General features: G+C 30.7%; 1 protein-coding gene and 1 long non-coding RNA gene across 3 annotated transcripts in view; one reads left to right on the top strand and one right to left on the bottom strand.

Moving 5' to 3' along the window:
• The window catches only part of LOC144840595 (evolutionarily conserved signaling intermediate in Toll pathway, mitochondrial-like), a 336759-nt gene that overhangs the window by 142101 nt on the left and 168977 nt on the right, over positions 1 to 25681 (top strand). The gene's annotated exons all lie outside the window — the stretch shown is intronic.
• LOC144840511 (uncharacterized) lies at positions 1798 to 18153 on the bottom strand. Of its 2 annotated transcripts, XR_013611930.1 has the most exons (8): positions 17974 to 18153; positions 17090 to 17161; positions 16821 to 16901; positions 16466 to 16529; positions 15286 to 15362; positions 14626 to 15053; positions 13811 to 14273; positions 1798 to 2166 (listed from the first exon to the last, which is right to left on the bottom strand). It is a non-coding gene; the product is annotated as an uncharacterized LOC144840511 (long non-coding RNA). The 2 variants fall into 2 exon arrangements; XR_013611931.1 differs by lacking the exon at positions 17090 to 17161.

Genomic DNA, 25681 nt, shown 5'->3' on the forward strand with positions numbered 1-25681 from the left:
AATTCAAGACTCATTGGCCGTTTGCTACTGTCATTTTGCTACGTTGGCTATGGACGTTTGCTACGTTGGAGTTTTCATTGCCCATTTGACGTCACTTCCGTTATTTCTTCTTCGAAAATTGAAAGGAAATGTGATGTGCGATGAAATTATGATTTGCCATTTGCGACGGATTTCAGGCTTTCCAACAACTTTATTTATTTATAAAAAATAATTAATGTACGTAATTTTGTGTATTTTGTACCAAACATAGGCTAGGAGCCTAGGCAGCTAGGGTTTTTACCCATATCGGGGCTTTGTTGTCAGACTCGAAGTCTGTTCAAATCAAATAAATCATTTGAATATAGCCTAGGCCCGGCCTAGGCCTAGCTAGGGCTCATCATAGGCAAGCCTAGCCTAGGCCTAGGCCTATAGGCCTAGTAGTAGTAGGCTACTAGGCCTAAGTAGGCCTAGCTTAATAGAGGACCTAGGCTTAGGCCTAACCTACTAGGCCTGTAGCCTACATAGGTAGGTAGGCCCTAGCTAGGCAGGGCCTGTCTGTAGGCTAATATAGGACTAGGCCTTATGCAAGGCTTTTTTATGCTGTATTATGTGTTACAGTACCTTTTAGTAATAACTATAATACCTGTGTTTAATTTTATTTCTAAATGTGTTATGCAAATTGTTAAATAATTATTTTATTTCTTTCAGGTTGTGATATTATAATATATTAATATAAAAAGATGTGAAAGTTTTAAAGCCCATCCTAAAAGTTAGTTGATAATAATAACCAATATAATGTTGGTGGAAGAACATTTGTCTTGTCTGGAATCAATGAAGATTATGTAGCTGACGCTGTGCAGAAATACTAATAATAAAAGATGATGATGAGAATACAAAATACAGTAATAAATAGCATATGATAGTAGTAGGCCTGTGTTTAACTTGAAAAAAGGTGTCAAAATCATTAATAAAAACTAATTAATAAAGGTAAATCAGCAAATGTGTTTACTTTACTGTAGTTTTGTATTTTTCTCAATAAATTAGTGACGTACAAAGCTGAGTGTGGGGTGGGTTACTATTTCCAAGTACCTAGATTAAGTTTAGTAAGCTTCTACAGTAATCTACACCAAGTAAGTTTGTATGACAAAATGTTATCAAGTACATGCAAACATGATGTTATATTTCTTTTTAAACGGATGAATAGAGATTATAATTGAATACATTGACTATACAAGATTGTTTTTTTAACTTGTTTTTGGTAGAAAATAACATTGGAGCATGTTAATAACATGTAGTTGATAACATTTTATATAATAAAAACCATATGTTGACAGACACTAATAGACCTACGCTGTGGACAACACTGATGCGGTGTTATACAACTTTGGATGTTACAAGAATTATGGACAAGAAAATCAACAACTCCATCCATAAACATCATCATGTGCTAGGGTTCTCATAATTCATTTTTAATTCATGTTTATTGTAGTAAACCTCATAATTATGGCAGTCAGGATCAAGTCCAGAAGTGCAAAAGCACTTGTCATGACTTGACCCTTTTCAGCAAAACAAAGGTTTCAGTTTAAAGTAAATCAGAAATAAGGTTTAACAAGTATATATAACCAGTTTAAAAAAACCAATCGCATTGACTTAAAGATGTACTGTCTTCCAAAAACATGAACACTGAAGATTAATAAAATTAATTAAGTCATTTAACTTTAGGATGATGAGCTTTTTAAATAGTTAAATCTTCATATGTATCTGTATGTATTAGATAAAAGCAGGTGCACACAGAATTGAAGACAACTTTTATAACTTTATTTCATCTTTGATTTAATTTAATAACAAATTAAAATAAAACTTACAAAATACTAAAAAACAAACTGTAAGGGAAGAGCTTAAATTAATTCAAAATAATTATTTCTTATAAAAGGTAACAAATTCAATAGTTTAACCTGGAAAGGCTAAAGAATTAAGGCCTATGTAAGCATCTATGCTTTTAACGTTTGTTAAAAAATGTCATTGAATACAAGTCCTGGCCAATCATTCATGCAACCAAACACTATGGAGCTGCTGCTGTATAATGTTGATGAGTTTCAAATGAATAGGTGAATACATTTAGACTTCTACTTCAGTATGCTCATTCTATGAAAATGCTCCTTCAATGACAGTCCAAACAGCAACACACTGTGGGTAGAAGAATATTGCAGGATTTAACCAGATTTCACAATAAGCATGTAAAGTGTTCATTTAATTGACTGCAAACATTAAAATTGTATCAGTAATACTACTAAAAGTACAGTTGTTTAACAATAGTTACTTTTGGTTTTTGCATTTGGGTGTATAATTAAATTTGTAATTGTTTTTTTCTAAGAAATTAGTTAAGTGTCCTGTATTGTTTTATTGTCTAATAAATGATTTTTCAAACAGTTGTATTGGTAGATTTGTCTAGTATATATGTTTTATAATAACTGTACCCCTACAGATGTCTAACTACTTAAATGTTCTGTACTGATGTGTTGTTTACCAGATGATTTCTAAACAAATTATTCTGTTAGAATTGTCTAAAATACAGCTGTACTCTTAATCGTGCTCTATAATAACTGTATCCCCACAGATGTCTAACTTCTTGAATGTCCTGTGTCGTTGTGTTGTCTAACGGATGATTTCTAAACAAATTATTTGTCTAAAATTGTGTGCTATAATAACTGTACCCCTACACACGTGTAACTAGTTAAATGTGAAATGTGTATTATTGGGTTGTTCAATAGATTATTTCTCAACCAATTGTACTGTTAAATTTGTCTAAAATATTTACTCTAAATTGTGCTCTATAATAACTGTAACCTAACTACTTGAATGTCTTGTATTGTTGAGTTGTTCAATAGATGATTTATCAACTAATTATACTTCAGATTTGTCTAAAATATGTACTCTTAATTGTGTGCTATAATAACTGTACCCCTACACATGTCTAACTAATTGAATGTCCTGTATTGTTGGGTTGTTCTATAGATGATTACTCAACCAGTTGTAATGTTAGATTTGTCTAAAATATGTACTCCTAATTGTGTTCTATAATATCTGTACCCCTCCCTACAAATGTGAACTACTAGAATTTCCTGTATTATTGTGCTGTCTATTAGATGATTTCTCAACCAAATTATACTGTTAGATTTGTCTAAAATATGTACTCTTAATTGTGCTCTATAATAACTGTACCCCTACACATGTCTAACAACTTGAATGTCCTGTATTATTGGGTTGTTTCATATAGAATTTCTCAACTAATTATACTTCAGATTTGTCTAAAATATTTACTCCTAATTGTGTTCTATAATAACTGTACCATGTATAATTGTTTTGTCTAAAAGTTCTTAACCAATTATAGTGTTAGATTTGCTGTTTTTTATTTTGCTCTAAACAACTAACTAAATTAAACTGTATTCCTCTCTTTAATTTTGTTGTAAGTAACTAACAAAACTAAACTGAATTCCTTTGTTTAACTTTGTCCTTAAGCAACTAACTAAACTGAACTGCATTGCTGTGTTTAATTTTGCCCTAAACTAACTAAACTGAACTGCATTGCTGTGTTTAAATTTATCCTACAACCAATAGATCAAACTACAATGTACTCTTAATTGTGTTCTATAATAACTGTACCCCTACACATGTCTAACTACTTGAATGCTCTGTATTATTATGTTGTCTAATAGATGATTTCTTAACCAATTATTCTGTTAAATTTGTTTAAAATATGTACTCCTAAATGGGTTCTATAATAACTCTACCACTACACATGTTTAACTACTTGAATGTGCTGTAATATTGTGTTGTCTAATAGATTAGATAGATAGTTTCTCAACCAATTATTCTGTTAGATTTGTCTCAAATATTTACTCTTAATTGTGTCCTATTACCTGAACTGCTGTGTTTAATTTTGTCCTACAACCAACTAAACTAAACTGAATTGCTCTGTTCAATTTTGTTTTACAACCAACTTAACTAAACTTCTCTATTTAATTTTGTCTTACAACCAACTAAACTAAACTGAATTGCTATGTTTAATTGTGTCTTACAACCAACTAAACTAAACTGAATTGCACTTGTCTAAATATTTGAATGTTCTGTATTATTGTGTTGTCTACTAGATAATTTCTTAACCAATTATACTTTTAGATTTGTCTAAAATATGTACACTTAATGGTGTTCTATAATAACTGTACCCCTACACATGTCTAAATATTTGAATGTTCTGTATTGTTTTGTTGTCTACTAGATAAATTCCCAACCAATTATACTTTTAAATTTGTCTAAAATATATTATCTTAATTGTTGTCTACAATAACTTTACCCCTACATATGTCTAAATATTTGAATGCTCTGTATTATTGTTTTGGCTAATAGATGAATTCTCAACTAATTATACTTTTAGATTTGTCTAAATATGAATTGCTGTGTTTAATTGTGTTCTACAACCAACTTAACTAAACTGAACTGCTGTGTTTAATTGTGTCCTCCAACAAACTAAACGAAATTGAATTTCTCTGTTTATTTTGTTCTACAACAAACTAGACTAAAGTAAACTGCTGTGTTTAATTTTGTTCTACAACAAACTAAACTAAACTGAACTGCTGTGTTAAATTGTGTCCTCCAACAAACTAAACTAAATTGAATTTCTCTGTTTATTTTGTTCTACAACAAACTAGACTAAAGTAAACTGCTGTGTCCAATTTTGTCCTACAACCAACTAAACTAACCTGAATTGCACTGTTTAATTGTGTCCTACAACCAACTAAACTAAACTGAATTTCTCGGTTTAATTTTGTTCTACAACCAACTAGACTAAACTGAACTGCTGTGTTTAATTGTGTCCTCCAACAAACTAAACGAAATTGAATTTCTCTGTTTATTTTGTTCTACAACAAACTAGACTAAAGTAAACTGCTGTGTTTAATTTTGTTCTACAACAAACTAAACTAAACTGAACTGCTGTGTTAAATTGTGTCCTCCAACAAACTAAACTAAATTGAATTTCTCTGTTTATTTTGTTCTACAACAAACTAGACTAAAGTAAACTGCTGTGTCCAATTTTGTCCTACAACCAACTAAACTAAACTGAATTTCTCTGTTTCATTTTGTTCTACAAATAACTAAACTGAACTGAACTGCTGTGTTTAATTGTGTTCTAAAACCAACTTAACTAAACTGAACTGCTGTGTTTAATTATGTCCTACAACCAACTAATCTAAACTGAATTGCTCGGTTTAATTTTGTTCTACAACCAAATAGACTAAACTGAACTGCTGTGTTTAATTGTGTCCTCCAACAAACTAAACTAAATTGAATTTCTCTGTTTATTTTGTTCTACAACAAACTAGACTAAAGTAAACTGCTGTGTTTAATTTTGTTCTACAACAAACTAAACTAAACTGAACTGCTGTGTTTAATTGTGTCCTACAACCAACTAAAATAAACTTAATTTCTCTGTTTCATTTTGTTCTACAAACAACTAAACTGAACTGAACTGAACTGCTGTGTTTAATTTTGTCCTACAACCAACTAAACTAAACTGAATTGCTGTGTTTAATTGTGTCCTCCAACAAACTAAACGAAATTGAATTTCTCTGTTTATTTTGTTCTACAACAAACTAGACTAAAGTAAACTGCTGTGTTTAATTTTGTTCTACAACAAACTAAACTAAACTGAACTGCTGTGTTAAATTGTGTCCTCCAACAAACTAAACTAAATTGAATTTCTCTGTTTATTTTGTTCTACAACAAACTAGACTAAAGTAAACTGCTGTGTCCAATTTTGTCCTACAACCAACTAAACTAACCTGAATTGCACTGTTTAATTGTGTCCTACAACCAACTAAACTAAACTGAATTTCTCTGTTTCATTTTGTTCTACAAATAACTAAACTGAACTGAACTGCTGTGTTTAATTGTGTCCTACAACCAACTAAACTAAACTGAATTGCTATGTTTAATTGTGTCTTACAACCAACTAAACTAAACTGAATTGCTATGTTTAATTGTGTCTTACAACCAATTAAACTAAACTGAATTACTCTGTTTAATTGTGTCCTACAGCCAACTAAGCTAAATTAGAATTGCTCTGTTTAATGTTGTTCTACAACCAAATAAAATAAACTGAATTACTCTGTTAAATTGTGTCCTACAACCAACTAAACTAAACTGAATTTCTCTGTTTATTTTGTTCTACAACCAACTAAACTAAACTGAACTGCTGTGTTTAATTGTGTCCTAAAACCAACTAAACTAAATTTCTCTGTTAAATTACTAAACTAAACTGTGCTGCTGTGTTAAATTGGTCCTACAACCAACTAAACTAAGCTGCTGTGTTTAATTTTGTCCTACAACCAACTAAATTAAACTGAATTGCTCTGTTTAATTGTGTCCTACAACCAACTAAACTAAATTTCTCTGTTTAATTGTGTCCTCTAACAAACTAAACTAAATTGCTCTGTTTAATTTTGTTCTAGAACCACACGTGTAACTAGTTGAATGTGAAATGTGCATATTGGGTTGTTTAAACTGTCTAAAATATGTACTCCTAATTGTGTTCTATAATATCTGTACCCCTCCCTACAAATTTGAACTACTAGAATTTCCTGTCTATTAGATGACTTCTCAACCAAATTATACTGTTAGACTTGTCTAAAATATGTACTCTTGATTGTGCTCTATACTAACTGTACCCCTACACATGTCTAACAACTTGAATGTCCTGTATTATTGGGTTGTTTCATATAGAATTTCTCAACTAATTATACTTCAGATTTGTCTAAAATATTTACTCCTAATTGTGTTCTATAATAACTGTACCATGTATAATTGTTTTGTCTAAAAGTTCTTAACCAATTATAGTGTTAGATTTGCTGTTTTTTATTTTGCTCTAAACAACTAACTAAATTAAACTGCATTCCTATCTTTAATTTTGTTGTAAGTAACTAACAAAACTAAACTGAATTCCTTTGTAGGACAAAATTAAACACAGCAGTTCAGTTCAGTTCAGTTTAGTTGGTTGTAAGACACAATTAAACATAGCAATTGAGTTTAGTTTAGTTGGTTGTAGGACAAAATTAAACTCAGCAGTTCAGTTCAGTTCAGTTTAGTTGTTTGTAGAACAAAATGAAACAGAGAAATTCAGTTTAGTTTAGTTGGTTTTAGGATACAATTAAACAGAGCAATTCAGTGTAGTTTAGTTGGTTTTAGGACACAATTAAACACAGCAGTTCAGTTTAGTTTAGTTGGTTGTAGAACAAAATAAACAGAGAAATTCAGTTTAGTTTAGTTGGTTGTAGGACACAATTAAACATAGCAATTCTAATTTAGCTTAGTTGGCTGTAGGACACAATTAAACAGAGTAATTCAGTTTAGTTTAATTGGTTGTAAGACACAATTAAACAGAGTAATTCAGTTTAGTTTAGTTGGTTGTAAGACACAATTAAACATAGCAATTCAGTTTAGTTTAGTTGGTTGTAGGACAAAATTAAACACAGCAGTTCAGTTCAGTTCAGTTTAGTTGGTTGTAAGACACAATTAAACATAGCAATTCAGTTTAGTTTAGTTGGTTGTAGGACAAAATTAAACACAGCAGTTCAGTTCAGTTTAGTTGTTTGTAGAACAAAATGAAACAGAGAAATTCAGTTTAGTTTAGTTGGTTTTAGGACACAATTAAACATAGCAATTCAGTTTAGTTTAGTTGGTTTTAGGACACAATTAAACAGAGTAATTCAGTTTAGTTTAGTTGGTTGTAAGACACAATTAAACATAGCAATTCAGTTTAGTTTAGTTTGTTGTAGGACAAAATTAAACACAGCAGTTCAGTTCAGTTCAGTTTAGTTGGTTGTAAGACACAATTAAACATAGCAATTCAGTTTAGTTTAGTTGGTTGTAGGACAAAATTAAACACAGCAGTTCAGTTCAGTTCAGTTTAGTTGTTTGTAGAACAAAATGAAACAGAGAAATTCAGTTTAGTTTAGTTGGTTTTAGGACACAATTAAACATAGCAATTCAGTTTAGTCTATTTGGTTGTAGAACAAAATTAAACCGAGCAATTCAGTTTAGATTAGTTGGTTGTAGGACATAATTAAACACAGCAGTTCAGTTTAGTTAAGTTGGTTTTAGAACACAATTAAACACAGCAATTCATATTTAGACAAATCTAAAAGTATAATTGGTAGTTAAACATATGTAGGGGTAGAGTTCTTATAGAACCCATTTAGGAGTACATATTTTAAACAAATTTAACAGAATAAACAACTAACTAAACTGAACTGCATTCCTGTGTTTAATTTTGTCCTAAACAACTAACTAAACTGAACTGCATTGCTGTGTTTAAATTTCTCCTACAACTAACTAAACTGAACTGCATTGCTGTGTTTAAGTTTCTCCTACAACCAATAGATAAAACGAAAAAATTGTGCTCTACAATAACTGTACCCCTACACATGTCTATATTTGAATGTTCTGTATTGTTTTGTTGTCTACTAGATAATTTCTTAACCAATTATACTTTTAGATTTGTCTAAGATATGTACTCTTAATTGTGTTCTATAATAACTGTACCCCTACACATGTCTAACTACTTGAATGTCCTGTATTTTTTAGTTGTCTAATAGATGATTTCTCAACCAATTATACTTTTATATTTGTCTAAAATATGTACTCCAAAGTGTGTTTTATAATAACTGTACCCCTACACATGTCTAACTACTTGAATGCTCTGTATTATTGTTTTGTCTAATAGATGATTTCTCAACCAATTAAACTGTTAGATTTGCTGTTTTATTTTGCCCTAAACAACTAACATTAAACTGCATTCCTCTGTTTAATTCTGTCGTAAAGTAACTAACTAAACTAAGCTGAATTCCTTTGTTTAACTTTGTCCTAAAGCAACTAACCAAACTGAACTGCATTGCTGTGTTTAAATTTCTCCTACAACCAACTAAACTGAACTGCATTCCTGTGTTTAAATTTGCCCTAAACAACTAACTAAACTGTACTGCATTGCTGTGTTTAAATTTCTCCTACAACCAACTAAACTGAACTGCATTCCTGTGTTTAATTTTGCCCTAAACAACTAACTAAAGTAAACTGCATTGCTGTGTTTAAATTTCTCCTAAAACCAACTAAACTGAACTGCATTCCTGTGTTTAATTTTGTTCTACAAACAACTAAACTTAACTGAACTGAACTGCTGTGTTTAATTGTGTCCTACAACCAACTAAACTAAACTGAATTGCTATGTTTAATTGTGTCTTACAACCAACTAAACTGAACTGAATTACTCTGTTTAATTGTGTCCTAAAACCAACTAAACTAAACTGAATTGCTATGTTTAATTGTGTCCAACTCATTAATCAACTACATTTATTGAATTTATTTGAATCAGGTGAATAATAACTAATTATCAACTACCCCTACTATCATCAAATCAACTAAACATTTCTGAATATTAAACTACACATGTTGTGTTTAAATTACCCAAACAATTACTGAATAATCAACTACATTTATGGTGTTTGAATCAGGTGAACAATAACTAATTATCAACTACATCTACTATCATCAAATCAACTAATCATTCCTAAATATTAAACTACACATGTTGTGTTTAAATTACCCAAACAATTACTGAATAATCAACTACATTTATGGTGTTTGAATCAGGTGAACAATAACTAATTATCAACTACATCTACTATCATCAAATCAACTACATCTACTATCATCAAATCAACTAAACATTCCTGAATATTAAACTACACATGTTGTGTTTAAATTACCCAAACAATTACTGAATAATCAACTACATTTATGGTGTTTGAATCAGGTGAACAATAACTAATTATCAACTACATCTACTATCATCAAATCAACTAAACATTCCTAGATATTAAACTACACATGTTGTGTTTAAATTACCCAAACAATTACTGAATAATCAACTACATTTATTGTGTTTGAATCAGGTGAACAATAACTAATTATCAACTACATCTACTATCATCAAATCAACTAATCATTCCTAAATATTAAACAACACATGTTGTGTTTAAATTACCCAAACAATTACTGAATAATCAACTACATTTATTGTGTTTGAATCAGGTGAACAATAACTAATTATCAACTACATCTACTATCATCAAATCAGCTAAACATTCCTGAATATTAAACTACACATGTTGTGTTTAAATTACCCAAACAATTACTGAATAATCAACTACATTTATGGTGTTTGAATCAGGTGAACAATAACTAATTATCAACTACATCTACTATCATCAAATCAACTAAACATTCCTAGATATTAAACTACACATGTTGTGTTTAAATTACCCAAACAATTACTGAATAATCAACTACATTTATTGTGTTTGAATCAGGTGAACAATAACTAATTATCAACTACATCTACTATCATCAAATCAACTAATCATTCCTAAATATTAAACTACACATGTTGTGTTTAAATTACCCAAACAATTACTGAATAATCAACTACATTTATGGTGTTTGAATCAGGTGAACAATAACTAATTATCAACTACATCTACTATCATCAAATCAGCTAAACATTCCTGAATATTAAACTACACATGTTGTGTTTAAATTACCCAAACAATTACTGAATAATCAACTACATTTATGGTGTTTGAATCAGGTGAACAATAACTAATTATCAACTACATCTACTATCATCAAATCAACTAAACATTCCTAGATAATAAACTACACATGTTGTGTTTAAATTACCCAAACAATTACTGAATAATCAACTACATTTATTGTGTTTGAATCAGGTGAACAATAACTAATTATCAACTACATCTACTATCATCAAATCAACTAAACATTCCTGAATATTAAACTACACATGTTGTGTTTAAATTACCCAAACAATTACTGAATAATCAACTACATTTATGGTGTTTGAATCAGGTGAACAATAACTAATTATCAACTACATCTACTATCATCAAATCAACTAAACATTCCTAGATATTAAACTACACATGTTGTGTTTAAATTACCCAAACAATTACTGAATAATCAACTACATTTATTGTGTTTGAATCAGGTGAACAATAACTAATTATCAACTACATCTACTATCATCAAATCAACTAATCATTCCTAAATATTAAACTACACATGTTGTGTTTAAATTACCCAAACAATTACTGAATAATCAACTACATTTATGGTGTTTGAATCAGGTGAACAATAACTAATTATCAACTACATCTACTATCATCAAATCAGCTAAACATTCCTGAATATTAAACTACACATGTTGTGTTTAAATTACCCAAACAATTACTGAATAATCAACTACATTTATGGTGTTTGAATCAGGTGAACAATAACTAATTATCAACTACATCTACTATCATCAAATCAACTAAACATTCCTAGATAATAAACTACACATGTTGTGTTTAAATTACCCAAACAATTACTGAATAATCAACTACATTTATTGTGTTTGAATCAGGTGAACAATAACTAATTATCAACTACATCTACTATCATCAAATCAACTAAACATTCCTGAATATTAAACTACACATGTTGTGTTTAAATTACCCAAACAATTACTGAATAATCAACTACATTTATTGTGTTTGAATCAGGTGAACAATAACTAATTATCAACTACCCCTACTATCATCAAATCAAATAAACATTCCTAAATATTGAACACATGTTGTGTTTAAATTACCCAAACAATTACTGAATAATCAACTACATTTATGGTGTTTGAATCAGGTGAACAATAACTAATTATCAACTATATCTACTATCATCAAATCAACTAAACATTCCTGAATATTAAACTACACATGTTGTGTTTAAATTACCCAAACAATTACTGAATAATCAACTACATTTATTGTGTTTGAATCAGGTGAACAATAACTAATTATCAACTACCCCTACTATCATCAAATCAACTAAACATTCCTAAATATTTAAACACATGTTGTGTTTAAATTACCCAAACAATTACTGAATAATCAACTACATTTATTGTGTTTGAATCAGGTGAACAATAACTAATTATCTATCAACTACATCTACTATCATCAAATCAACTGAACATTCCTGAATATTAAACTACACATGTTGTGTTTAAATTACCAAACCAATTACTGAATAATCAACTACATTTATTGTGTTTGAATCAGGTGAACAATAACTAATTATTATCAACTACATCTACTATCATCAAATCAACTAAACATTCCTAGAATATTAAACACATGTTGTGTTTAAATTACCCAAATAATTACTGATTAAACTGCATTACTGTGTTTAAATTTCTCATACAACTAACTAAACTGAACTGCATTGCTGTGTTTAATTTTGTCCTAAACAACTAACTAAACTGAACTGCATTCCTGTGTTTAATTTTGCCCTAAACAACTAACTAAACTGAACTGCATTGCTGTGTTTAAATTTATCCTACAACCAATAGATCAAACTACAATGTACTCTTAATTGTTCTATAATAACTGTACCCCTACACATGTCTAACTACTTGAATGTCCTTTATTATTGTGTTGTCCAATAGATGATTTCTCAACAGTGTTAGATTTGCTGTTTTATTTTGTCCTAAACAACTAACTAAACTGAAGTGCATTGCTGTGTTTAAATTTCTCCTACGACCAACTAAACTGAACTGAATTGCTGTGTTTAATTGTGTTCTACACCCAACTAAACTAAACTAAACTTCTCTATTTAATTTTGTTCTACAACCAACTAAACTAAATTGAATTTCTCTGTTTAATTTTGTTCTACACCCAACTAAACTAAACTGAGCTGCTATGTTTAATTTTGTTCTACAACTAACTAAGCTAAATTAGAATTGCTCTGTTTAATTTTGTTCTAAAACCAACTAAGCTAAACTGAACTGAACTGCTCTGTTTATTTTGTTCTACAACCAACTAAACTAAACTAAACTGAACTGCTGTGTTTACCTGTTTCCTATAACCAATTAAACTAAACAGTTCTGTTTAGTTTTGTTCTACAAACAACTAAATTAAACTGAATTGCTCTGTTTAATTTTGTCTTACAACCAAATAAACTAAACTGCTGTGTTTAATTGTGTCAATATATTATTTATGAATAAATTAAGTCCTACAACTAACTAAACTAAACTGCATCCTTGTGTTTATTTGTTCCTACAGTAAATAACTAAACTGAACTGCTGTGTCTGCATTTGTCCTACAACCAAATAAACTAAACTACATTGTTGTGTCTACATTTGTCCTACAACAATTAACCAAACTAAACTATGTTCACTTTTGTTTCACAACCAACTAAATTCCATTGCTGTGTTTAAATTTTCCTACAGTACAATTAACTAAACTATACTAAACTGAATTGATGTTTTGAATTGTTTTCCTATACAGAAAATAACTAAACTGAACTGTATTCCCCTGTTTAAATATGTTCTACAACCAACTAAACTACATTGCTGCTTTTAATTTTTCTCTACAGTAAATAACTAAACTAAACTGTATTCCTTAGTTTAATTTTGTCCTACAACAACTAACTGAACTGTATTGCTGTTTTTAATTTTTCCCTACAGTAATTAACTAAACTGACTGCATTTCTATGTTTAACTTTGGTCTACAAGAAGATTTAATTTGTTCTACATTAAATACAAGCTATTCTAAAAGGTCTTTTGTGTATGTTGGTGTGTGAGTGTGTTTATGTATGGTTAGTAGATAAATGAAACATTGTTAGTAAATTAAAGCAAAACATTTATAATGAGATTACTGATTACCTTAATTATTAATAAGCCATTAACTTGTATGTGAAGTGGAGGATGTTTGAAACCACAGCAGTAACTGAAAAAATGAAAAAGCCCATTTTAATAAACATTAGAAGTTGTCTAAAAAAAAGTTTTAATTTTGGATTTGAAATATAATACTTTACTAACAATTCTCAGATGTGTTACATTACACTTTTCTCACTTCATTTTTAATTGTAAATGTATTTGCTTTGTATTGGCTTTAGAATTAATTTCACCTGTTAAATTACATTTCTAGTCATTGACTTGGGTGCTTTGTTGTATTTAATTGGGCTTAAAATTGTTTAATGGTCATTTTGTTTTAACATGAATTAATGTGTATGAAAATATAGACTATTAGTTATATTCAACCATCTCCTTTTTTTTCTTCCTAAATGTATTATTCATCTTGTTTCCACTTCCACTTCTAGATTATCCTCTTTCTTATCCATTATCACTGTTTAAAAAAAAACCCATTATATTCATAGTCATTAGTATACTAATAAAACTAATAACATTTTTAGTGCATTATTCATTTTTATGACCTAAACAGACTGTATTTCTGTGTACCATATATTGTGATTTTTAACAATGTACCCAAACAAGAACAGCTGATGGAGAAGGGAAAGCTAAATTGAATTTGGGCATTTCAAATTAACTACTTTTTTACTGTCTTTTGTAATTGTGTTGTCAACTAATCACATTAGACATTTTGTTTGATAAATGTAATGTAAATTTAATTTCTAATTGTACTGCTACAATTATTACTATTATCTGATGGTTTAAAACATAAAGCGATGACCAATTACCTTTAAAAGACATCAAATTGTGAAGTAAGACTTGTTGAAAGCATGAGAAGTGGTGACTGATTAACAATACTTGGTACTAATCATTGCAGAGGCTGAAAATATAATTAATAAAAAAAATATGTGAATAAACATTTTTACTTGTAGTACTAGCAGTTTTTGTTTTTTTTATTAGCATTTTTCCACCTAAATTACCTCTTTATTTTACATTTACTCTATTTCAATGCTATATGTTATTAGTTTGACTGGCCTCATTACATGTCCTACCATTGATTTCATGCTTTATTGTAATATAAAATATTAATTTAATTGATTGTTTTAATGTAAGGTATGATTTTAGTCATATATTCAACCATATATTTTCTGCTCCTTCATCTTGTAATTTTCCTCTCTTCTAGATCTTTTTTCCATTTGTACCATCATGTTTTTCACTGAAAAAAAACTGAATACAGTCAACACCAACAGCATTCAATAGTTACTATTTTAAGAAATCTCTTTTGTTACCACTAGGCCTACTACCATTATTTGGATTGAATTATTATTATTTATTACTTTATTTATAATTTTAAGGAGTAATTGTTATTTTTATGACCTAAAAATAATTGTATTTTCATATGTTGTTAGTAACATTAAAACGTTGATTAAGCGTGGGACTTAAAATACCTGAAGTTAAGTTGATTATTGAGTCATCAGAAATTGAATAGGCTAGTTGATTGAATACTCCAAACCGGACACTAAAACTAAAAATTAATTTACATTATAAGTCATATATAGTATTTTTAATTCGTGAAAATAGTATTACAAAATTATGTTTAAAATATTTACGATGGGTGTTTGATTACTGATTTAATGCGAGGCTTGTTCTAACTTAACTAAACTGCTGTGTTTAATTGTGTCCTACAACAAACTCCTAATTGTGTCCTATAATAACTGTACCCCTACACATGTCTAACTACTTGAATGTCCTGTATTGTTGGGTTGTTTTATAGATGATTTCTCAACCAATTACACTTTCAGATTGTCTAAAATATGTACTCTTAATTGTGTTCTATAATAACTGTACCACTACACATGTCTAACTACTTGAATGTCCTGTATTATTGGTTTGTTTAATAGATGATTTCTCAACCAATTATACTTTCAGATTGTCTAAATATGTACTCTTAATTGTGTTCTATAATAAATGTACCGCTACACATGTCTAACTAGTTTAATGTTGTGTCAATAAATGATTTCTGTCCTACAAACTGCAATATTTATGTGTTTATTTTTTCCTACAGTAAATAACTAAACTGAACTGTATTGCTGTGTCTGCATTTGTCATACCACAATTAACCAAACTGTTCATTTTTGTCCAACAACCAACTAAAACTAAACTTCATTCCTCTGTTATTTTTTTTCCCTATACAGTAAATAACTAAACTCAACTGAACTGCATTCTTCTGTGTAAATTTGTTCTACAACCAACTACTAAACTACATTGCTCCGTTTAAATTTTATATACAGTAAATATAAACTAAACTGAACTGTATTCCTCCGTTTAATTTTAAGCAACTAACTAAGCTTTATTGGTGTTGAATTTTGTCCTACAACTAATAAGCCTAGATCAAACTTTTGTTGTGTTTAATTTTGTCCTACAACAACTAATTGAACTGCATTGCTGTGTTTAACTTTGGTCTACAACTACATTGTTATGTTTAATTTTGTCCTACATTAAATACAAGCTATTCTAAAAGGTGTTTTGTGTATGTTGGTGTGTGAGTGTGTTTATGTATGGTTAGTAGATAAATGAAACATTGTTAGTAAATTAAAGCAAAACATTTATAATGAGTTTACTGATTACCTTAATTATTAATAAGCCATTAACTTGTATGTGAAGTGGAGGATGTTTGAAACCACAGCAGTAACTGAAAAAATAAAAAAGCACATTTTAATAAACATTAGAAGTTGTCTAAAATAAAAGTTTTAATTTTGTATTTTATTTATATTACATTTCTAACAATTCTGACTGTTACATTACACTTTTCTCACTTCATTTTAATTGTAAATGTATTTGCTTTGTATTGGCTTTAGAATTAATTTAAGACACCTGTTAAATTACATTTCATGTCATTGACTTGGGTGCTTTGTTGTATTTAATTGGGCTTAAAATAGTTCAATAGTCATTTTGTTTTAACATGAACTAATGACAAGTATACCATATTTTTCCTGCTCCTTCATCTTGTTATTTTCCTCTCTTCTAGATATATTTTTCTCCATTTGTACCATAATGTGTTTCACTGAAAAAAACAGTATTTAATAGTTACTATTTTAAAACATCTCTTTTGCTACCATTATTTGGATTGAATTAATGTTTATTTATACTTTTAAGGAGTAATTGTTATTTTTATGACCTAAAAGTAATTGTATTTTTATATGTTGTTAGTCACATTAAACATAAGTTGAATAAGCTTGAGACTTAAAATACCTGAAGTTAAATTGATTATTGAGTCATCAGAAATTGAGTAGTTGATTGAATACTCCAAACCGGACACTAAAACTAAAAATTAATTTGCTTTGTAAGTCATAATAGTATGTTTAATTCGTCAATAATAGTATTACAAAATTATGTTAAAAATACTTAGGATGGATGCTTGATTTAATGCGGGGCTTGTTCTAAGCTAGCTGTTAATGATGTAGAAGGGAAACCTACTACAGTACACCTTCTGTAAATGTCTAGGCTAGGCCTATGCTAGAAGTCAGATAGGCCCTAACATACATAATGTAGGTAGGGCCTAGATACCTGTCAAAGCCGTTACTAGAGGTTCTAGCCTAGGCCTAGTCTAGTTTTAGGATGTAGGCTACATCTAGGCCTAGGCAGGCTTCTAGCACTGAGTACTACCTAGGCCTAGCCTAGCCTAAGATAGGCTATGCCTCCTAGCTAGACTAGGCTAGAGGAGTAGGCCTCCTACAGTAGGCCCCAAGCCAGGCTAAAAAGTTGTAAATAATAAGTGCTTATTTCTAGACAAAGGCCTAGTCAGTGCCTATCCTATGCCTAGATTCCAGAAAAGTTAGGTCTAGGCCTACTCTGTTTATGCACTTACAAACCTGTAAACAGACACTAGGGCCTAGGCCTAATGTAGAACGAGGCCTAAGCGGTAAGCCTAATTAGGCCGCCTGGGCAGGGCGTGTGAGACCCCCGGGCCGTACACAAGGTTTGGCACTTTGTGTGCATCATAGACCTAAGGCCTAGGCCCCTATTTACCTCTCATAGATTACCGCCAGAGAGTCAGATAATAACATTAAATATATAACATTAAACTATAACTATTTAAAAAATCTATATTACAACAAAAATAAATAACAACTTACGGTATACCTGGTTTATTCTATAGTTTACTGTAGGCTGTTGATGCTGTTAGGCCTAGGATGCTGGGTTCCAGTGAAAATGCTTAGGATTTTAAAATTTCGTGACATTTAATCGCCAATTTAACAGTTTTAAAACTATATAAATCAATAAAATCAACGTCTAGTAGATGCAGAATGTTTTAATAATTACACATATTAAAGGAATTTTTGTTTCTAGTATGTTAAACAAAATAAATCGTAATTTAATACAAGACCTGCCACAAGTCCTTAAATTTGAAACGTTTTACAATTTTAGAATGAAAACAAAATTCCGAAAAATTGTAATATTTACTTTTAAAATTATCATTTGCTAACTAAATGATGACTAATAATGAAAATAAAGCTTTTCATTATGTAAATTGCTATTTAATCATAGTTAAGATATTTTAATAAGTCATTTTACATTTATAATAAACTTTGAGTGAACGAGACAATTATATTTGAGTTCTAGCGACCACAAAATCTAAAAAAAGTCGGTTTTTATTAAAAATATAAGCACGCTTAAATTCAAAAAATCAAAATAGCAGATCGATAGTATGTTAAACATAGACTAACATACCTAAAAATAGTTTGTGTTCGTAAAGTAACCACGTTGTAAATACATTTTAAAAATTAAGAAAATACGTAGCAAACGGCCAAAATGAGCAATATTTTTTAAATATCTCCGAATTTTTTTAGTTTTATAAATCCAAATTTGGCACACATAATCCAACAATATATATGAACACATTGTACAAAAATTATATTTATTGAGTAAATACGTTAAACGCAATGACTATTTGAGTTTTGGTACGTAGCAAAATGACATCCCAATTTTTCGCGAAAAAATTCAATATAGAATTATTTTTTTTAAGTAACTTAAAATTAAGATAAATCGATGAAATTTTGTATACACGTTCTTTATATGATCTTCTATCGTATACAAAAAAGAAATTTCAAATCGGATAAGTAAAAAAAAAATTAGAAGTTCAAGACGGTTAAGGTTGGTTGTTGTCAAATCAGGCCTATCAAAACTACTACCCGATAAGTAGGCATGATTCAGAAACCAATATTTCAAAAAGTGCGTGATAAGAAAATATAAGCTGATGATAGGGTAAACTCTATTAAAATGTCTTTATAAATGTGGTTATCCGATCAAATTTCGATCATTTTTAGAAAAGTTATCGTAATTTGAAAATTTAAATTCTCAAGACGTTTTTGGCCGTTTGCTCCTATCGATGAGCAATGTAATTGAATAGGAAAACATATACGTCACAGGTCAAATGCAAAGTAGCAAAGGCCATTTGAGAAATAGCACATATATATCCATCGTAGCAAAAGCCGTTGAGTTCTATATATATATAAAAATCAATGATGTTGCGTAGCACTGTGTAAATTATATATAAATCATACTGTAAATTATAGAAACAGTGCTCATATTCGGAACATGATCTCATAATCGCGTCGAGCATAGCTCATTGGCGAAAGTTCCGTATTTTTTAGTTGTATGAAAAAATGTCTCTGGCGGGATTCGAACCTGCAACCTCTCGCTTACAGGGCGAGTATCATACCACTAGACCACAGAGCCATGTATGGTATTATCACAGATTTTCACCCACCAGATACATTCTCTCATACAACAAACGCCCTCACAATCAGTGGAGGCTTAACAAGTCAGAACAAATTCCAACCCTAATTCGCAACGGTTTTTTAAATAATATTGTGTATATGTAAATCAATGATGTTGCGTAGCACTGTGTAAATTATATATAAATCATACTGTAAATTATAGAAACAGTGCTCATATTCGGAACATGATCTCATAATCGCGTCGAGCATAGCTCATTGGCGAAAGTTCCGTATTTTTTAGTTGTATGAAAAAATGTCTCTGGCGGGATTCGAACCTGCAACCTGCAACCGTTGCGAATTAGAATTCGCAACGGTTTTTTAATAAATTTGTTCTGACTTGTTAAGCCTCCACTGATTGTGAGGGCGTTTGTTGTATGAGAGAATGTATCTGGTGGGTGAAAATCTGTGATAATACCATACATGGCTCTGTGGTCTAGTGGTATGATACTCGCCCTGTAAGCGAGAGGTTGCAGGTTCGAATCCCGCCAGAGACATTTTTTCATACAACTAAAAAATACGGAACTTTCGCCAATGAGCTATGCTCGACGCGATTATGAGATCATGTTCCGAATATGAGCACTGTTTCTATAATTTACAGTATGATTTATATATATATATAGGCCTATATATATATAAATATAATATCTAAAAAGTATAATACTTACATATTTCCCGTAATGCATCACTGATGTGACGTCATACGGAATACCCATAGAGTCAATATGATTAGATTTGTCAAAGTTGTATTCATTATCATCCCCAATGTTTTCCAAATGAATGTTGACATATTGTCTCGGTCTGGTCGTGACTGTTCGTGGAAAAATCCAATTGCATGTCCAATTTCATGGGCCACGGTTCCAAGCTATATAACATGAATTTGATTATTTTCATTTTCTTTATTAGCCATAAAATAAAAAAATACACAATATGAGAAGACAAGGAATAACCACAGCTTAAAATAAACCTTTAACTCACGGGCCAACAATTAACGATTACGGTTAAGCGTGGTTCCCACTAGAACGCAACGCAGCGACGTATTGACGCAAAGTGCTATATTTCGTAATCACAGGTGGGAACCGACGACGAAATATTGCTGCAAACATTGCAGGTTTGATTTCACGCAGGCGGGGGCAAACACAATTTATTATTAGAAAGGCATTTTCTTAAGTTGCGTTGATTGCGTTACGTTGCGTCGCCAGTGGGAACCAAGCATTAGGACATTTTATAACAACGTGTTTACCCCCTACAGTATGATTCGTGATATATGGAGCGGCGAGCAGGTTATAGGGTTAGATCATCACCATTAAGCGTGGTTCCCACTAGGACGGAACGCAACGACGTATATATATATATATAAAAATCAATGATGTTGCGTAGCACTGTGTAAATTATATATAAATCATACTGTAAATTATAGAAACAGTGCTCATATTCGGAACATGATCTCATAATCGCGTCGAGCATAGCTCATTGGCGAAAGTTCCGTATTTTTTAGTTGTATGAAAAAATGTCTCTGGCGGGATTCGAACCTGCAACCTCTCGCTTACAGGGCGAGTATCATACCACTAGACCACAGAGCCATGTATGGTATTATCACAGATTTTCACCCACCAGATACATTCTCTCATACAACAAACGCCCTCACAATCAGTGGAGGCTTAACAAGTCAGAACAAATTCCAACCCTAATTCGCAACGGTTTTTAAAATAATATTGTGTATATGTAAATCAATGATGTTGCGTAGCACTGTGTAAATTATATATAAATCATACTGTAAATTATAGAAACAGTGCTCATATTCGGAACATGATCTCATAATCGCGTCGAGCATAGCTCATTGGCGAAAGTTCCGTATTTTTTAGTTGTATGAAAAAATGTCTCTGGCGGGATTCGAACCTGCAACCTGCAACCGTTGCGAATTAGAATTCGCAACGGTTTTTTAATAAATTTGTTCTGACTTGTTAAGCCTCCACTGATTGTGAGGGCGTTTGTTGTATGAGAGAATGTATCTGGTGGGTGAAAATCTGTGATAATACCATACATGGCTCTGTGGTCTAGTGGTATGATACTCGCCCTGTAAGCGAGAGGTTGCAGGTTCGAATCCCGCCAGAGACATTTTTTCATACAACTAAAAAATACGGAACTTTCGCCAATGAGCTATGCTCGACGCGATTATGAGATCATGTTCCGAATATGAGCACTGTTTCTATAATTTACAGTATGATTTATATATATATATAGGCCTATATATATATAAATATAATATCTAAAAAGTATAATACTTACATATTTCCCGTAATGCATATATATATATATATATACTACTGTATATATCAAATATAATATATACATATACACACATATATATCCATACATATACCCATACAATACAGACACATATGCATACAATTAACATTAAAACCAAGAACGATAAAAAATATACACAAATATAATACATTAGACCTATATACACGGGCATAAAAAAACCTATAAAAACTGTAATATACGCATACATACAGACAATATACTTTATTTTCATTAAAGCTTACTGAAAAAAATCTGACAGTTTTTCTTTGACGTTAGCCCATTTTTTTCTAGCATTGATAATGTTACATGCGTATTCATTCTTAATTAAATTTAAAAGTTCTATTCTGTATAGGTTCCATCGTTTTTTGTACATTTTCGTTTTTCAACGTTATTTTATATGTTATACATGATTTATATATTGAAAAACAAAAAACAGAAATTAATACATTGATGAGTTTGCTATTTGTATTTCAAGTAACTGTATTAGTCCAACTTGAAAAGTTGTGTTGTGTTTTGTTAACAGGAAAACACTTAACAATCATTGAATCGAACTTTCTCCAGGCTGGCTGAATTGTATTACATGTATAATGCATATGTTTTTCGTTTTCTACTTTTTTAAAACATTTTTTTGGCATTTATCACTATCAGCTAATTTCCATAGTTTCAATTTTTTTCTACATGATGCTATAATTCTGTGTAGCAAAAGTTGAATTGGGCAATTTTTACAATGTGTTTGGTGCTTAAAACTTTATTACAATTCCTGTTCCCATTTCAATTTCAATAAAATTATAGAACTCACTAAACTTATATAATTACAAAAAAAATAATAAATTACGAAATGATAGTTTGTCATACCTCAAATCATTAACATGATAATATTATATAATAACATAAAAAATAATATACACAAGAATGTTTATTATTTGCTTTATAAAACTAAACTATTTCTAAACTAAATGTCTTTTGAATTGAATTGAATTGAATTGAAACTTTTATTTAATGAATCCATATTTAATCAATAGGGAGTTTTTTTTATTTCCGACGACCGATGACCAACCTAGGTCAGGTCAGGTCAATCGTTGTGTCGTCGGTCGTGGACCTACTGTAGAGTTGTGGTTTGGTGGTTATGATGCTTGGCTACCAATCCTAGTGTCCTGAGTTCAAGTCCTGTCATTTCAGTGTTTTTCCAATGACAATAAACAATTCCACTCCCAAAAACTTGTAATAAGACTTTTTTATGTAGAGGAGCTCGTGTATGCTTGTCTTGTAATAAGACTTTGTTTATGTAGAGGATCTCGTGTGTAGCTTGTCTTGTCTTTCCGCTTCAACGTTGAATTAAATAGCCATGTAATAGTTCCATGTAATATGACGTATAGCAAAAAACAACAACCACAAAACAGAATGTTGCTATAATAGTGATAGTAGTAATAGTATACACTTTTAAAATGATTTCAATTATGTGACAGTTCGTTGTGAAAGTCGAAAATAGACAGGAACAAAAATAGTTTCTTCAAATTTGATAAAAATATACATAAATGATATTTAAAAAATGTAAGTATGAATATTCGTTATTGTAAAGTAATTCTCTCTTTTCTATGAAATGCATTCGATAGGATGACATTCCTAAAGCGATTATAATGAATTCTACTTATTTCCTAAACAAATATTAGACAGATATGCCGTGTTAAAATATTACAAACTAAGGCTTACTAAAGGATTTACGCGCATTTTTTCTAAGAAAAAATGGCAAAAGCTTTACATGTTTAAATTGTATCTGTCAGTATTTCTAGGTCTCAATTCCTGAGGCTGTATAAAAGCCACGGGTCGTGGTCGATTGGTATAAGCAACGTTTGGTTTGTTATCTAAGCAACAGTCGATAATTGTGTATAGATAGGGATTGACCGAGGAGTTAATTGGTATGATGAACATCGCTGAAAAAACATATATTTCCACAGGAAGTACCCACCAATTCAGTTCAGCACCAATTGCCATCAATACAATAGGAAACCAGCAACAAAAATCTGTGAAAATGAGAAACCATATTTTCACTGCTAGTTTGATATCTTTTTTTCTTCTTCGTTTTCTGTTAGCACCTGCTGATGCGCGCTTGATTGACATGAAAATCATTACATAACTCACAGCGATGATAATAAAACCTAAACTGTTGAATCCTATGTAGATAGCAAAAGCATATTCCCAGCCTGGCCAATGGCTTTTTGATAATGGTAGTGCAAGGCACACACCACTCTTTACTCCATAATAATTATCCCCGAAATAATACCACGCCACGTCGTAGTCGTAGTAATACAAGTTGTGTTTTATGACGTTTGCTACTTGTGGAAGAAAGCTGAGCACAATCCAACACACCCATGCAATTCCGATAATAATTCTACAATTTCTGCAACTAAGACGTTTGGTACTAAATGGATAAGCGATGTTTATAGCACGGTCGATGCTTAAAAGCAATAATGTAAAAACCGAAGACTGACCAGAGAGGGTGGCAATTGCACCAGCAAAACTGCAAAGATAACTCGATTTCCAATGCGAATTAAATCTTGCATATCGCCCTCGGTAGTGCATATCTACACTTAAAATGATAATCAAATAGACTACCATTAACAGGTCAGACACGGCAAGGTTGGTGATGAGTGTGGTTTGCACTTTATTAATTTCGTTATCATTACTTGTGTTGTTATTCTTTTTACACTGTCGTGATATGATAACGATTAAATTGCCACTAACTGCTGAAATTGCAATAATCCACATCAATACCCGTATGTATTCACTTCCTAGTAAGTCTTCACATGAAGAAAATGGATCTACGCCGGGATAGCAAAAATAAATGTCACCCACAATGGAACATAAACATGACAAATCCGACCACCTATAAGAGTAAAGTTATAAACATAATAATAAATGTTTCATCTTTTAGGGGAAACATCCACTCCAAACCGGACTGAAACCTTTTGTATCATGATAATAAGTAAATTATAGGCCTATAGACTAATGAGAAATGAAATAATAAGATTTTTATATCATTACCTCTCAAATAATTAAAATAAAACAACCTAAAACGTCGGATGGGACATTTATGAATTTTAAATGAATGTATACAATTAATAAACAACAAAATTAAATATTTGATTTTGTATAATTGAGACACCACAAAATGTTTTCACATTGTGATGCAAGGTTTATGAAATAAATAGGATTTTTAAATGTCCCGTTCGTAACATCAAATATATGTTTTTTATACTTAATATTCAATAATTTAAAGATCAGAAAAATTACAAAAATATTTGTTAATAAACGTCAACATTTCTACTATGAAAATGGCCAAGAGTTATATCAAAATCAGTAAATGAACATTTTCACAACTCGCGAACCAAATACTGTGGAAATCATAATATGAAGGTTTTTGTGATGAGGGTATCTAGATGTACTGTGCGACAAACGATTTCGAGAAATGGGCTTAACTAAGATTTTATGATGTATGTGAATCAATTCCGCCAAGTGCTCGTATATATTGTATATATATATAATTCTAAACCGCCCGGTGATATACTGAAATTTAATTAATTAATTTGAAACGATAAAGATGAGGAAATCTGTGAGAATGAGAAAAAGTCGCCCCAACCGAGACTCGAACTCGGACTGCCTGCAGGCGGTCCGAGCCTGCAGGCGGTCCGAGTTCGAGTCTCGGTTGGGGCGACTTTTTCTCATTCTCACAGATTTCCTCATCTTTATCGTTTCAAAT

Source organism: Antedon bifida, chromosome 4 (genome assembly GCF_963402885.1).
Source record: "Antedon bifida chromosome 4, ecAntBifi1.1, whole genome shotgun sequence".
Classification (NCBI taxonomy): Eukaryota; Metazoa; Echinodermata; class Crinoidea; order Comatulida; family Antedonidae; genus Antedon; species Antedon bifida.